Source organism: Olea europaea, chromosome 20 (assembly GCF_002742605.1).
Source record: "Olea europaea var. sylvestris chromosome 20, O_europaea_v1, whole genome shotgun sequence".
Lineage (NCBI taxonomy): Eukaryota > Viridiplantae > Streptophyta > Magnoliopsida > Lamiales > Oleaceae > Olea > Olea europaea.
In genome coordinates this window covers 20,051,272-20,065,429 of record NC_036256.1, presented here as the reverse complement: position 1 = coordinate 20,065,429, position 14,158 = coordinate 20,051,272, and positions in this window count along the sequence as shown.

The following is a 14,158-nucleotide window of genomic DNA, read 5'->3' as shown; positions in this document are numbered from 1 at the left end:
GACTTTGGAGTTGTAATAGCGGGTCATCTTTCGATGATACTTTGCCAAGTTCACTTGGGAGGCATCCCTCATTTCCTCAAGGAAGTGTAGTTTGCTTATTCGAGCCTCGTCATTGTTGATCTCATTGAAGTGTATCCGTCAATGTGATGGGACCCTGACTTCGACGGGGCTTATGGCCTCGGCTCCGTAGGTCATAGAAAATGGTGTTTCACCTGTTGCAGTTCGGCTAGAAGTCCTGATAGCCCAGAGGACGTGGGGGAGTTCGTCAACCCAGGGCCCCCTTTGAGGTATCAAACTTCCTTTTCAGGGTGTGCTTGATAGTCTTGTTCACTGCTTCAACTTGCCCATTTGCTTGGGGGCGATGAGGTGTCGAGAAGTCCTTCTTTATGCCCAGTTCGTCGCATAAGTCTCGCATCTTCCAGTTGTTGAACTGCCTTCCATTATTAGACACTAAGGAGTGAGAAATGTCGAATATACAAATGATGTTCTTTCAGACGAATGTTCTTTTAGACGAATTTGGTAGTATTCGCCTCGGTAATCCTAGCAAGGGGTTCAGCCTCAACCCACTTAGTGAAGTAGTCAATGGCGACACTGGCGAAAGTTGCACTCCTCTTCCTTTTGGGAGTGGACCAATGAAGTCAATGCCCTACTTGGCGAATGGCCAAGGGCTGGTTACTACAGAGAGGCTCTGAGCAGGCTATCTTTGTATGTTCGAAAAGCGCTGGCACGTACCACATTTCTGGACAAACTAGAAAGCATTCCTTTTCAGGGTCGCCCAGAAGTAGCCTTGACAGAGAACCTTGTGTGTCAGAGCCGTTCCTCCGAAGTGATTTCTACAGATTCCCTCATGGATTTCCGTGAGTATGTATGTGGCCTCTTCGCCTCCCACACATCGAAGAAGCGACGAGGCGAAGCCTCTCTTGTAAAGGTTATCTTCTTGCAGGACGAAGTGTGCAGCTCTTCTTCTTAACTTCCTCGCCTCGCCTCTAGAAGCAGGCAGTGTTTGATCCTTCAGGTAGGCGATGATAGGCTGCATCCACAATGGGGTGCCTTCTATCCATAGTATCTCTTCACCTCCGGAGGTAGAAGGCTTTGATAAGTGCTCAATAGGGATGACCTTTAGCAGCTCTGAATCCTTACTGCTGTCCAATTTTGAAAGGGCGTCTGCATGTACATTCTCTAGACGGGGGATTTGAGTCAGTTCGAACATTTTAAAATGAGGAACTATGTCCAAAACCAACTTCAAGTACCCCATCATGCTACCATCTTTGGCTGCAAAGTTTCCATTGACCCGATTTATTACAAGTTGAGAATCACTGCTCGCCAGGAGCCTTCTGACCCGCATCTCCTTAGCAAGTCTAAGACCTGCCAGAAGGGCCTTATATTCAGTAGCGTTTTTCGAGGCTTTGAAATCGAACCTTACTACGCAATTTAGCTTGTGGCTTTCCGGGCTTTCCAATACGATCCCTGCCCCTATGTCAGTCTCTCCCGAGGACCCATTTACGAACAATTTCCATGTGGAGGGCTAGACTGGTTCCATTATCACCTCCATTTCTGGGGCTTTGACAAACTCAACCATAAAATCAGCAAAGGTCTGGCCCTTGATGGCGTGTCGAGGTCGGAACGTTAGATCGAACTCACTGAGCTCGATTGTCCATTTTAGCAGACGTCCTGATGCGTCTGTTTTCTGCATCACCTGCTTTAGTGGGAAGTTGGTGAGAACTTGTATTGAGTGGGCCTGGAAGTATGGCCTCAGTTTTTTTGAGGTTGTGATAAGGGCGAGTGCCAATTTCTCCATGTTTGGGTAGCATGTTTCAGCTGGGAGAAGTGCTTTGCTAATATAGTACACTGGCAATTGGCGCTCATTTTCTTCTCTGACTAGGACGGCGCTGACTGCCACATCCTAAACCGCTAAGTACAGCAGTAGAGACTCATCCGATTGAGGTTTCGACAAGAGGGGCGCCTCTCCAAGGTATTTTTTCAGAGCCTTGAAGGCTTCTTCACACTCCGAAGTTCATTGGAATTTCTTTCCTTGTTTCAGCACATTGATGAAAGGCAAGCTTTTATCTGTGGCCCTGGAGATGAAGCGACTAAGTGCGGCTATCCGACCATTGAGACTTTGGACCTCCTTTGGTTTCTGAGGTGACCTCATCTCTAGCAAGGCCATTACTTTCACTGGATTTGCCTCAATTCCTCTTTGATTGACAATATACCCCAAGAACTAACCCGATGCCACTCTAAAGGTACGATTGAGGGGATTCAATTTCGTATTATACTTTTTAAGTATCTGAAAAGTTTGGTTGAGATGACTCATGTGTTCGGCTGCCTAGAGGCTTTTGACCAGCATGTCGTCAACGTAGACCTCCATAGTTTTGCCAATAAGTTCAGCAAACATCTTGTTGACCAACCTCTGATATGTAGCTCTGACATTCTTCAATCCGAAGGGTATGACTTTGTAGCAATACAGACCCCTGTCCGTAATGAACGATGTAGCTTCCTCATCAGGTCGGAACATAGGTATTTGGTTATACCCTAAGTATGCATCCATGAAGCTCAGTAGTTCATATCCAACAGTAGAATCCACAAGTCGATCTATTCTTAGAAGTGGGAAGCTGTCTTTGGGGCACGCTTTATTTAAGTTCGTGAAGTCTACGAATACCCTCCACTTCCCGCTGGGCTTTTTCACAGGACCGGGTTGGATATCCACCTTGGGTAGATGGCCTCTCTTATGAAACCACTGTGGCTAAGTTTGTTCACTTCGTCTTTCAGTGCCTCATACCATTCCGGATTGAGGGCACGCCTCTTCTGTCTATGGGGGGCATAGAAGGGATTGATATTAAGGTGATGGCAACTGATCCTAGGATCTATTCCCACCATATCTTCATGTTTCCATGCGAAGATATCCAAGTTCCTTTTCAGGAAGCTTATCATCTCTGCTTTTGCTTCAGGGGACAATGACTTTCCTATACGCAAGACCTAACTGGGGTTTTCTGGGTTGGCGGGGAAAGTCTCCAATTCTTCCATTGGGGTCGCATTTGGTTCAGAGTCAATTATTCGGGGATCTAACTCATCAAGAGGGTGTCCTTGTTTAAGGGCCTCTTCCATGTCGACGTCTTCCTCTTGTTCAGAGGTATGCCCTTGTTCAGGGGCGTCGAGCATTTCTAAGTCCGTACTGATTTCAGTGGGAACCTCAGTTAGGATTACATTAACAGTTCGGGGCTCGGACTTTTGCAACGAGTTTAAGTAGCATGCCTTGAAGCCCATCTGATCGCCTCGGACCGTAGCAATCCCATGTTCGGTTGGAAATTTCATGCACAAGTAGTGGATGGACGTGACAGCCCAAAGATCTTTCAAAGCGAGTTTGCCCAATACTCCATGATAAGCCGATCTGTGATCTACCACCAAAAATTCCATGAAGTGCTGGGCCACTAGGGTGCCGAACCCATCTCGACAGGTAAAGTGATTCGCCCTTGTGGGATGATGCTGTCCCCAGTGAATCCGAATAGTGGGTCGGTCATGGGGATCAACTCATGTTCAATTTGTATTTTGTCAAAAGTAGAGCCGAACAATATGTTCACGAAACTGCCATTGTCAACGACCATGCGTTTTAATCCATTTCTAGCTACTACGACTCTTACAACCAATGCATCACAATGGGGGTGGTGAACCCCCTTTGAGTCTTCCTGGGAGAAGGTGATTGGGGCCATCCTATCGGCAGCTTGCGACTTGTTGACAATGTAAGTGATCATTGGTGGGTCCTTTGCTTCCATTGTATAATTTCTCTGGGCATTCCTGGTGTTGCCATCAACGTGAGGTCCCCCAATGATAGTATCGATTTCCTAATGACCTGGCCTTCAAAAAATTAGGCTTGGTTTCCCTATCTTGATTGACCTCGGTCCCTTGATTCTCTTCTTCGAGGCGATTGTTCTCTGTGCTCTCTATCCCCCCTCCTCGAGGAGGCAGATCTACAAGGATATTCGTTTCTGCTGGAAGGGTGTGGGTTGCTTCGATCAGGGCGTCAATTGGCATCTCGGCACTCACTAGTGTCATGTCCATAGAATTGATGGAACGTACAAAACCTTGCCCCTTCCAAGTGTCTGTTTGACCTCTTCTTCTTCTTCTTCTTCTTGTTATTAGCTCTTCCAGATGGTCCCGCTTCGACAGGGGCATTCTCATATACCAACACTGGTACTGCATTCAATGTGGCGGAAGCCAGGGCCTGTCTGGATGTGGGAGCTATTGTATGACCTGCTTGGGTCCATTGCTAAGTAACAAGGTGTGCTACGGGTCCTCGACCTACCCGCCTCTGAGGCGGAGGGAGTCTCTGCGCGGCACGGTTGCGATGATCAATCATTTCTTCACTAACAATTTTCACTCTCATCATTTTCACCAGCTTGTCATATGTGGAGGGATTCTTGCTGCACACGTCCCTCCAGAATAAAGTGTTCACGTTGAGCCCACCTTTCAGGGCTGAAAGGGCTTCTCTATCAGTGACCTGTTCGCAGTAGGTGATTTCGTTTGTAAACCTGGCGAGATAGCTTTTCAGCGTCTCCCCAGGGGCCTGCCTCATATCTTGTAGGCGTTGCACCGGTGCCTCTCCTTCCATGCGTGAGAGATATTGGTTGAAAAATGCTTTCTTCAAATCTGGCCAACTTCTGATGCTTAGGGGAGGAAGCCTGCTGTACCATACTTCGACGGTCCCACCTAGTGTTAAATGGAAGGCTCTGCATTTCAAAGCAGGCGAGGCTCCCCTTAGGCTCATCTGTGTCATGTACTTTGTGAGGTGCTTCTCCGGGTCTCCCTTTCCTTCATATTTGGGGATCTTAGGGGGCATGAAATTTGCTGACATTGGGAAGCTTCGGATCTCTCTTGAGAAAGGGAGGTTGTCATCATCGTCGTCAATCTCATAAGATCGACAGGGCCCATCTGACCCTTCATCATCTTGAATATTTTGGGGAGATGGAGGTACTTCTCCTCGACTTCCCTAATCGACTAGGTTCCTCCTGTCCCTCCTATTTCTAGGAGGAGGAGGAGCCTGCTCTTGTTCCTGATCTGGACGAATCGATCATCTCATCGGACGAACCATATTGCTAGGGTCCTCCCCTATCCAGTTAAAGACACTTGCCGACCTTTGTTCCTCGTATTCTTGAGGGAAATTGTCCCCCAAGTGTGGTTCTGATGGTTGGCTCTCTTGCACCTAAGATGTGGCTTCGGCGTTCATCTCTCTTTCGAGGGGACGTTCTATGTGTCGGCTCATGTGACCTTGGGAGTGAGATACAGGGACTTCCCGCACTGGATAAGATCCTTGGGGCATTTGATAGCCATGATGACCCTGGGCTTGTATGAAGAGTTCATGCATTGCCATATTCTAAGCTGCAATGTCTCTCATACCCGCAACTGTTTGAGCCATTCCTTCAGTGAGTATGGCTGTTCTTCCACCTCGGCGACGTCGGTGATGTGGTCTTTGATGAGTAACATTGTTATGGAGTACCTCTTGTTCAGAGGCCTCTCTCATGAGGTTGTCGTCTTCATGGCTATAGCTCATCCTATCTCCTTTTTCAAGGGTGGTGAGAACTTGGATTGTAACTCGACTTTGTTCTTTTTCAAGAACGTCCCCTTTTTAGGGTTAGTCGCTAGTTTTTCGGTAACTTCTCCGGCGGAGAATGCAGAACTTCTAACGGGAAGTCTTCCTACAGACGGCGCCAATCTGTTGACCTCGAAAATTTGACCTTCCACGTGGCCAATCGAGAGCTACTCCACGAATTTCTCCCTGCGCACAATCAGCGAATGGTCAGACGCACACGGCCGGGACCAGTGGGGTGGCGACGACCGTATACACTCCGACGGTCAAGTCAGGTTTAGGTGATCGAAATAGTACCCAGGGGTTGTGCAAAATAATGATAAGGGGGAGGAGAAAATATATAAGCTTGTTATGGAGTGCTATGCAATAAGAGTTTCATTACCTTTGCCTCTTGTCAAACCTTGGGTATTTATAGGTGGGATGAGCCGTTGGATGTGAGACACGTGTATACATCTAACGGTATGAAGCGTCCGCTCATAGGCGTCAATCAACCGCGTCTGTAGAGTGGGCGGACAGCTTGTTTCTCATGAGTTGAATTGACATAAAATCGATAAGTCACATCATCTAGCCTCATGGAGACATCAAATCAATTTAAACCTTAGGTGCAGGGAGGATCTTGGCACAAATCTCTTTCTGAAATTGACGGTGGAACTTCTAACAGGGGTCACTCGGCCTCGGCCTCGGCCTCGGGGACGAGGTGCTTCGGTCAGGTCAGTAGTAGGGATCGCCTGTACTTCGCAGCGTGCTACTAGGTTGTGGACATTGGTGATATCACTTCGAAAACACTTCGGACGGATCTATATCAGGTCGAAATATATGGTGGTGGGCGTTTTGAGGCGTTTCAGATAGGGGCGTAACAGTTAATATATGAACAACTATTACGAATTTACTTTTAGAGATACTATTTAGGTGTTTATCCATGTTCTTGAATCTTACCTATCATGGTGCAGCAGTAATCAATATCATAGCACAAACTTCTTAGAAAAATTATTTTTCACTCAAAACTGTTTTACGATTATCCTTCTCCTCGAAACTCAATGGAAACCCCATGAAACCACCCTGCATCACGCGTATCCCCACCACCCCTTCGCCCAAAAAGTATATTCGAAAAAAAAATAGCTTTTATTTTTCTTTTAAAGCTTAGTCAAACATACAGTCCCCTCTTTGTCCACGATTCAAATGTGCACATCATTTTTCGTTTACAAATGTCAAATAATTTTATTCCATGTTTGGTACAAATTTTTTAAACTCATTTTAAAGCAAACATTCTTCGAAAAAATCACCTTCACAAAAATCTATTCTCAATGAATTTGTTATTAAATTGAGAGATTAATACTTGTTCATGAGATTGTCCTATGTTATTGTACGTAACTTTTATCAAAATATTAATTGACTGAAGAAAATTTGATGAATTGGGATATATTAACTAAGTAGTTGAGAGATGTTAATATTTTATGTTTGATTCAATGACAAGCAACCCAATAATTTAACTAAAATATGAATTGAAGTTGAGTAAGGATAATAAGTGAAATTGGGACTTCTTACTATTTCCTTCTTTCCTATCTCATTATTCATTTGTTCTATATTATTAAATTGCTTCGTTTAGTTGTTAATTAGGAAAACTTACTACAAAAATCAAATACTTAATTGTGTGTATTAATTATTGTTTAGGATTAATGTTCATTAAAGTAGAATCGATAATCAATTTAGTTAGACAATACTCCACTTATCTTATATTACTTGTATACGATTCCATAAATATTAACAAGCCCAACATTGCGTCGCACTCCCCAAGTGGAGGTTTCAAAAAATGTTTTCAAACCTAGACCAAACTAGCTGATTCAATTGGAAAATTTGGGAACCAAACGATACTCGACTCATCTTATATTACTTGTATACGATTCCATAAATATTAGGGAAAATTGCAACAGAGGTCCCAAACCTTTTCAATTTTTACAGACTTTACTCTAACCTTCATTTTGTGCCGGTGGAGGTCCCTAACCTTTCATAAATATGCACCCGAGGTCCATATAGACGGAATCCGTCCAAAAGACAATTAGTTGGCCTGGAAAATTAAAAAAAATGGAAGGTTGACCATTTTAACGAAGGGTAATTCCGCCTTTACATATTCTCCCTCTCTCTCACTCTCTCTCTCTCTCTCTCTCCCCCTCTCTCCCTTTCCTCTACTAACTGTCAGAAGCTTTTTAAGAAAGGAGATGGAGATGAATGTCTGTAGATATGGGTTTCTTGTGGAGATGAAGACGTCATTGACGAACTTGAACATGGGAAGAAGGTTTATCTGCTGCCCACGGTGTCAGGATGCGAGTGGATCTAATTTCTTTGATTTGTATGATCCGCTAATGTGTGAAAGATCTAAGAAGCTGAGCCTTGGATTTTTCGGGTTAGGAGGAAGATGGAAGCTGAAATAAACACCCTCTGTTCTAGAAGCCATAATGTATGGAAGACTAGGCTAATTGGATTTGTATGTGGAGTTTTTGTGAAATGGGTCTATAGCTAGATCTGAGTTAGGTTTGAGCTAAAATGTTGGGTTTTAGGCGTTGTTATGTGGGTCACCATGTTACAAATCGTGTATTATGTGGATTTGCAACTTATTTTCTAGGAATAATAGGACATGTTGTCATTAAGTGGTGTTTCGATTATTTTATCAGATTTTCATCTTCTTTGCTAAAAGCAAATGATTTAGTGTAAAAGGGAAATTCTGGTTGCAAACCCTTATGAAGATGGTGCGGTGATGGTTCTAAACCATTTTATAGATTATTAGAGATGATCTCAAACGTTTTAATTTGTCATATCGAACGTCCAAAACCTTTTGCCCATACTGCACCACAAGTCCCACATCTTTGAATAAGATGTAATGGTGATCCTTAACCTTTTCCTAGTTTCATATACAAAGTATGTACTAATATGAAAAACAGAAAATCGAAAGTGATGATTGAAATGGTGAACATGCATTCACTTCAAAATTCAATATACATCGTCAAAAGAGCATTATAGTACAAAGTCAATCAATCCAAATTCACAAAAGATAAATACTGTACTACATTGTTACATCAGTAATATATCAAAATAAAAGTCAAAGGATTATAGATCATCACTACAGCTACGTTTTTTCCCATTCCTCTTCCTCTTCTTTGCCCGCGTCTATGCGTCCTTATATGTAAAAGCTTTTCTCTTGCCCTGTGACGGTGTTGGCTGTGATAGTGGTTGAGTATCTGTTTGTGACCTTGGCTATGAACTTGCATTTGCTGGCAAGGAGGCCGTGCATGTTCTTTTGTTATGGCCTGCTCCTCCACATCTCCTGCAAGTCATCTTCATGCTCGTTCTTGCCATTTTCATTCCTACAAGTGGCTCAACTTGTGACCTTTTTCTCAGCTTCTTTGGTCTACCTGTATGTTTCTTTTTTTCGGGTGGATCAAGAGTGTGTCTACCAAGTTCTGGTCATAACTCATTACTGGACATTGGTTGGACGACTGAGTTGTAGGTCCTGAGATAAGCTTCTTTAGTGTAGCATGCATCAACATACTTGTATATGCCAATGCTCCAGAAAGCATACTGACATAAGTACATGAAATTTCAGTAAGTTGCCATTTTCTACATGCACATTCGCGTCTTACCAAGTCCCCACTCTATCTTATACCATCTCTATTGCAGATCTCATTACCAACATAATCGGCCTTCAAGTATCTTGCATTTGACTTGGCTTTCTCAATTATTGTCATAATTCTAGGAGCAAAAGCATGATCCCATCTACGTGCTGCTTCCCTCTTCGTAGTCATCCTCATCATCAGTTGATGCCTGATCTTCTCCAGCAATGAGATAATAAGCTTTTCCCTTGCAACAAGTATGGAGGAGTTGAATGCCTCACATAAGTTATTAAGTAGGATGTCACACCTTGAGTGCTTTTCAACAAAGAGTGGTGTAGGTGGATCTTCAACAGAACTCTCCATGTGTTCAACAAGGGTGGTTCAACAAGATCTTCAACTAGAATCCAGAAGTCCTCACCAACCACAGGTGGATCTTCAATAGGAGCTTTAATAGGAATCTCCACATTCTCCTCAACCACAGGTGGATCTTCAACAGGAGTTTGAATAGGAATCTCCACATTCTCATCAACAACAAGTGGATCTTCTACAGGGTCTTTAATAAAAACCTCCAAATTTACATCATCATCTGATGCTTCAGCTGCAGGATCATCAATTCCAGCAATGGGTGCATCATTCTCCTTACTCTCAACTTCATCCACAACATATGAGTCATCGCCCTCTATGATTTCATCATACACTTCCACAGCGTAGCATGCGTGCCGCTGAAGTTGTCCCTCAACTTCTGCTTTCCCTTTTTGTACCACCTCTTCCAAAACCTCACTCGTGTCGACATCAACAACTAAAATATCAAGCCCTACGCTGTCCTCCCATGGCAATTCCAACACATCAACTACAGGCAAACACCCAACTTCGCAATCCTCTTTTCACCAAGCTGCTTCACTACATTCATAAAGTCTGCATCCCTCACCAACCAAAATGATGCCTCACTCAATCTCATCTTGTCAACCTTATAGAGATACCTCATTTTCTAAAAATATTCCAACATCTTCATGGCATTTCCAGAAGAAATCTATTAAACCAGTCGAGATTCACGTAGTCAAGATATGCTATCTTACCATGCTTGTATACAAAATTTCTCATCTTGGAGAATAACATACCGCCATGGTGTAGCTTTATGGTAAAATAAGTAGAATTTTGTCCTGTCAGAGAAATTCAACACAAATGATAATCACGCCAAAACCTTAGTTACACATTACGCGAGTGCAAAATGTAAACCCATAGTGATTGCACGATTTATGATACACCCAAGTCAATAAAATAGTACAACATATAAGAAATTTCACTACATGAAACCACTTCAACGCCTTTTGCACAACAATGATGTTTTCAAACATTTCAAGACACAATAACACTCACCGTACACAGGTTCGGGAAGAGGGCCTCGTATGTGGCATGCGCATCTTCAACATTACCGTTGGATTCAGGGCTTCGTTTTTCAGGCATCGTCGAAGGTAACCATTCGCTCATTTGTCTCTGTTATGGCATTTATCCTTTTTGAATGAGAGGCAAAATATGTAAGGACAGAATTGCCCCTAGTTAAAATGGTCAAACTTCTCTTTTTTTTTTGGGGTCAAGTAATGATCTTTTGGACGGATTTCGTCCATATGAAGGTTAGGATAAAGTCTGCAAAAATTGAAAAAGTTTGGCACCTCTGCTGCAATTTTCCCTAAATATTAACAACAATAATAGCCCAACATTGTGTCGCACCCCCAAGTGGAAGTTTCAACAATGTTTTCAAACCCAGACCAAATCGGGTGATTCAGCTGGAAAAATTGGGAACCAGGCCTTAATCTAATTTAGTCTCAGCATGAATACTGAAAGTAAAGGAATTGGTAAAAAAACCCAAAAAAACCATCCAGCTCATCCGAAAATCAGTTAATCAATCATGATTTCTCCGGACTTCACAAATAATATTTCTTTTGAAAAAAAATTATAGTATGAAAAAAGAATGCTTTGGTGCCATTTCTCACCTCTTAATAGCCACTAGAGCTCTAATATCTCTTTCCTAAAGCCCTTGTACAAGATTTCAGTCAAAACATCTAAAATCAATCTTAAACAATACAATTATTTAAATAGATACATACAGATTGTATGTGTGACAAAGAAGAGAAATAATAGATGAAGCAGCCTGTAGAGGAGAGAAGTAAAAGACTTGGTAGTAACGAAGAAGAGAAGTAGAAGAACATACGAGAATTAGGGCTTGTTTTTGCCTCCTTTAATTTCAAAAAGTGTATTATGGAATAGTGATTGATGTTAAAATGTATGGTTAAATTTTTTTTATTTATGTGTAATATTATTTTAACGAAGAATGTGCGGTTAAAAATGAGTACTGTAAAAAAAATAATGCGGTAGAATGTAATAGAATGATTAACAAACAAATGCTTAGTTCATTCTAGAACTTTTGTTGGCAAATTTGTTCTAGGGTTTAATTAATGGGCCATAGTATATTTTTGGCCCATTTATTTCACCACTTAATGTTAAATTGATCCATACATTAATAAAATGTTAAATATGAATTTTAAAATGCTATTTAAATCAATAAAAATTTTTAGTATAATATATTAATCTATTTGTTATTTTAACTCGGGTCGACCCTAGTTCTATCATTTGACCCTTGATCCTTTTACTTTTTCAGATCAATGATCCAATCGATTTTCAAAATATTAATTTCACCACGTTCTAAATTTTAAAGCTATGAAGAGAAGAAAATTGATAATACCAAAGAGGAAAGAATATAGATATAATAAGAGGCTTGAATACGAAAATGATAACGCTATCCTCAAACGTTATTTGCCCCCTTTCCAATGCTTTTGAGAAGTTTCGGCAAATAGTTTGTAGGATTAAACAAGCCTTTGTGTGAAGAACACCAAAAGCAAAGTGTATCTTTCACAAAGACTTGTTTAATCCTACAAACTATTTGCCGGAACTCCTCAAAAGCATTGAAAAGGGGGCAAATAACGTTTGAGGATAGCGTTATCATTTTCGTGTTCAAGCCTCTTATTATATCTATATTCTTTCCTCTTTGGTATTATCAATTTTCTTCTCTTCATCGCTTTAAAATTTCCAACAAACTCAAACGTTATTTTGCATTTACTACAATGGAGTCGGAATCTACTATTGCTACTATCAAAATGATGAATCAAGATCTGGTGCGTTTGGATAGATTCGATGGTGCAAATTTTACAAGATGGCAAGACAAACTCAAGTTTCTTCTAACGGCATTGAAGATCTTCAACGTGCTTGATTCAAAATTGGAACGCATTCCCGATGCAACTAACAAGAACACCGAAGAAATTCGCATAGAAAGGAAGAAACGAGAAGAAGATGAATTGATATGCCGTGGGCATGTTCTAAATGCATTGTCTGATCGACTCTATGATCTCTACACAAACACTACTTCGGCTATAGAAATCTGGTATGCATTAGAAAGCAAATACAAAGTCGAGGAAGAAGGTACTAAAAAGTTTTTAATAACTAAATATTTTGATTTTAAAATTTTATACAATATACCTTTATTGCCTCAAGTACATGAGTTACAAAGAATTGTGAACAAATTGAAAGTGGTAAAAATTGAACTTCCCGAAACTTTCCAAGTGGGAGCAATTATTGCTCCCTGGTTCTTGGAGAGGATATAAGAAGAAAATTCTTCACAATTCCGAAGATTTTTCTTTAGAAGACATACAGAAACATCTTCGCATTGAGGAAGAATCAAGGGCAAGAGATAAGATTGAAAATTCTTATGATGGCTCTGCGAAAGCCAATGCTGTGGACAATGTGGACAACTCCAACAAGTTCAAAAAGAAAGGGAAATTTCTTGGTCCTAGAAAGGATCAAGAAAAATTCAAGAACAAAGCCAAATGACCGTGCTATGTTTGTGGGAAACCGGGACACTATACTAAATATTACAGGCATAGGAAACAACATAAGAAGGAAGGACAAGTGAACTCTGTTGATGAAATTATTGCAACAGTGAGTGAAATCAATGCAATCCAAGGCAAAGTTCCGGGTTGGTGGTACGATACATGCACTACAATTCATGTATGTTATGATAAGTCTCTCTTCAAAACTTATCATGACATTGAAGACAACCAAGAAATACAAATGGGAAATGAAGGAAGATCAAAGGTGATCGGTAAAGGAAATGTTGAACTCCTTTTCACTTCGGGAAAGAAGATCACTTTGACAAATGTCCTGCATGTACCGAAAATGAATAGGAACTTAGCAAGTGGTGTACTCTTGGGAAAACCCGGGATTAAATCTGTCTTTGAATCTGGAAAACTTGTATTAACCCATAGTGGGCATTTTGTTGGAAATGGCTATTCCACCGAAGGAATGATCAAGCTATGTACTGTTGAGGATAACTCAAATAAAATTAAATTTTTTGCGTATGTTATTGATTCATTTAATTTATGGCATGATAGATTAGCACATATATGAGTTAGTACTATGAAAAGAATGATTAAATGTGGATTAATACAATGTGATATTGATAACTTAGAAAAATGTGTTAAATAAAAAATGATTAAGAAGCCATTTCATCGCATAGAAAAAACAACAAAATTACTTGAACTTGTTCATTCCGCATTTGTGAATTGAATGGAATATTAACTAGAGGCGGTAATAGATATTTTGTTACTTTTATTGATGATTGTTCTAGGTATACTTACGTATACTTAAACATAAGGATGAAGTCTTTAGTGCCTTTAAAACTTACAAGAATGAAGTTGAAAATCAATTAGGAAGAAAATTAAAAACTTTAAGAAGTGATAGAGGTGGAGAGTATTTTTCAAATGAATTTAACATATTTTGTGAACAAAATGGAATAATACATCAATCTTCTGCACCTAGAACACCGGAACAAAATGGATTAGCAGAAAGAAAGAATAGAACTTATTTGGAAATGATAAATGTTATGTTATTAAATTCTGAATTACCTTTTAACTTATGGGGT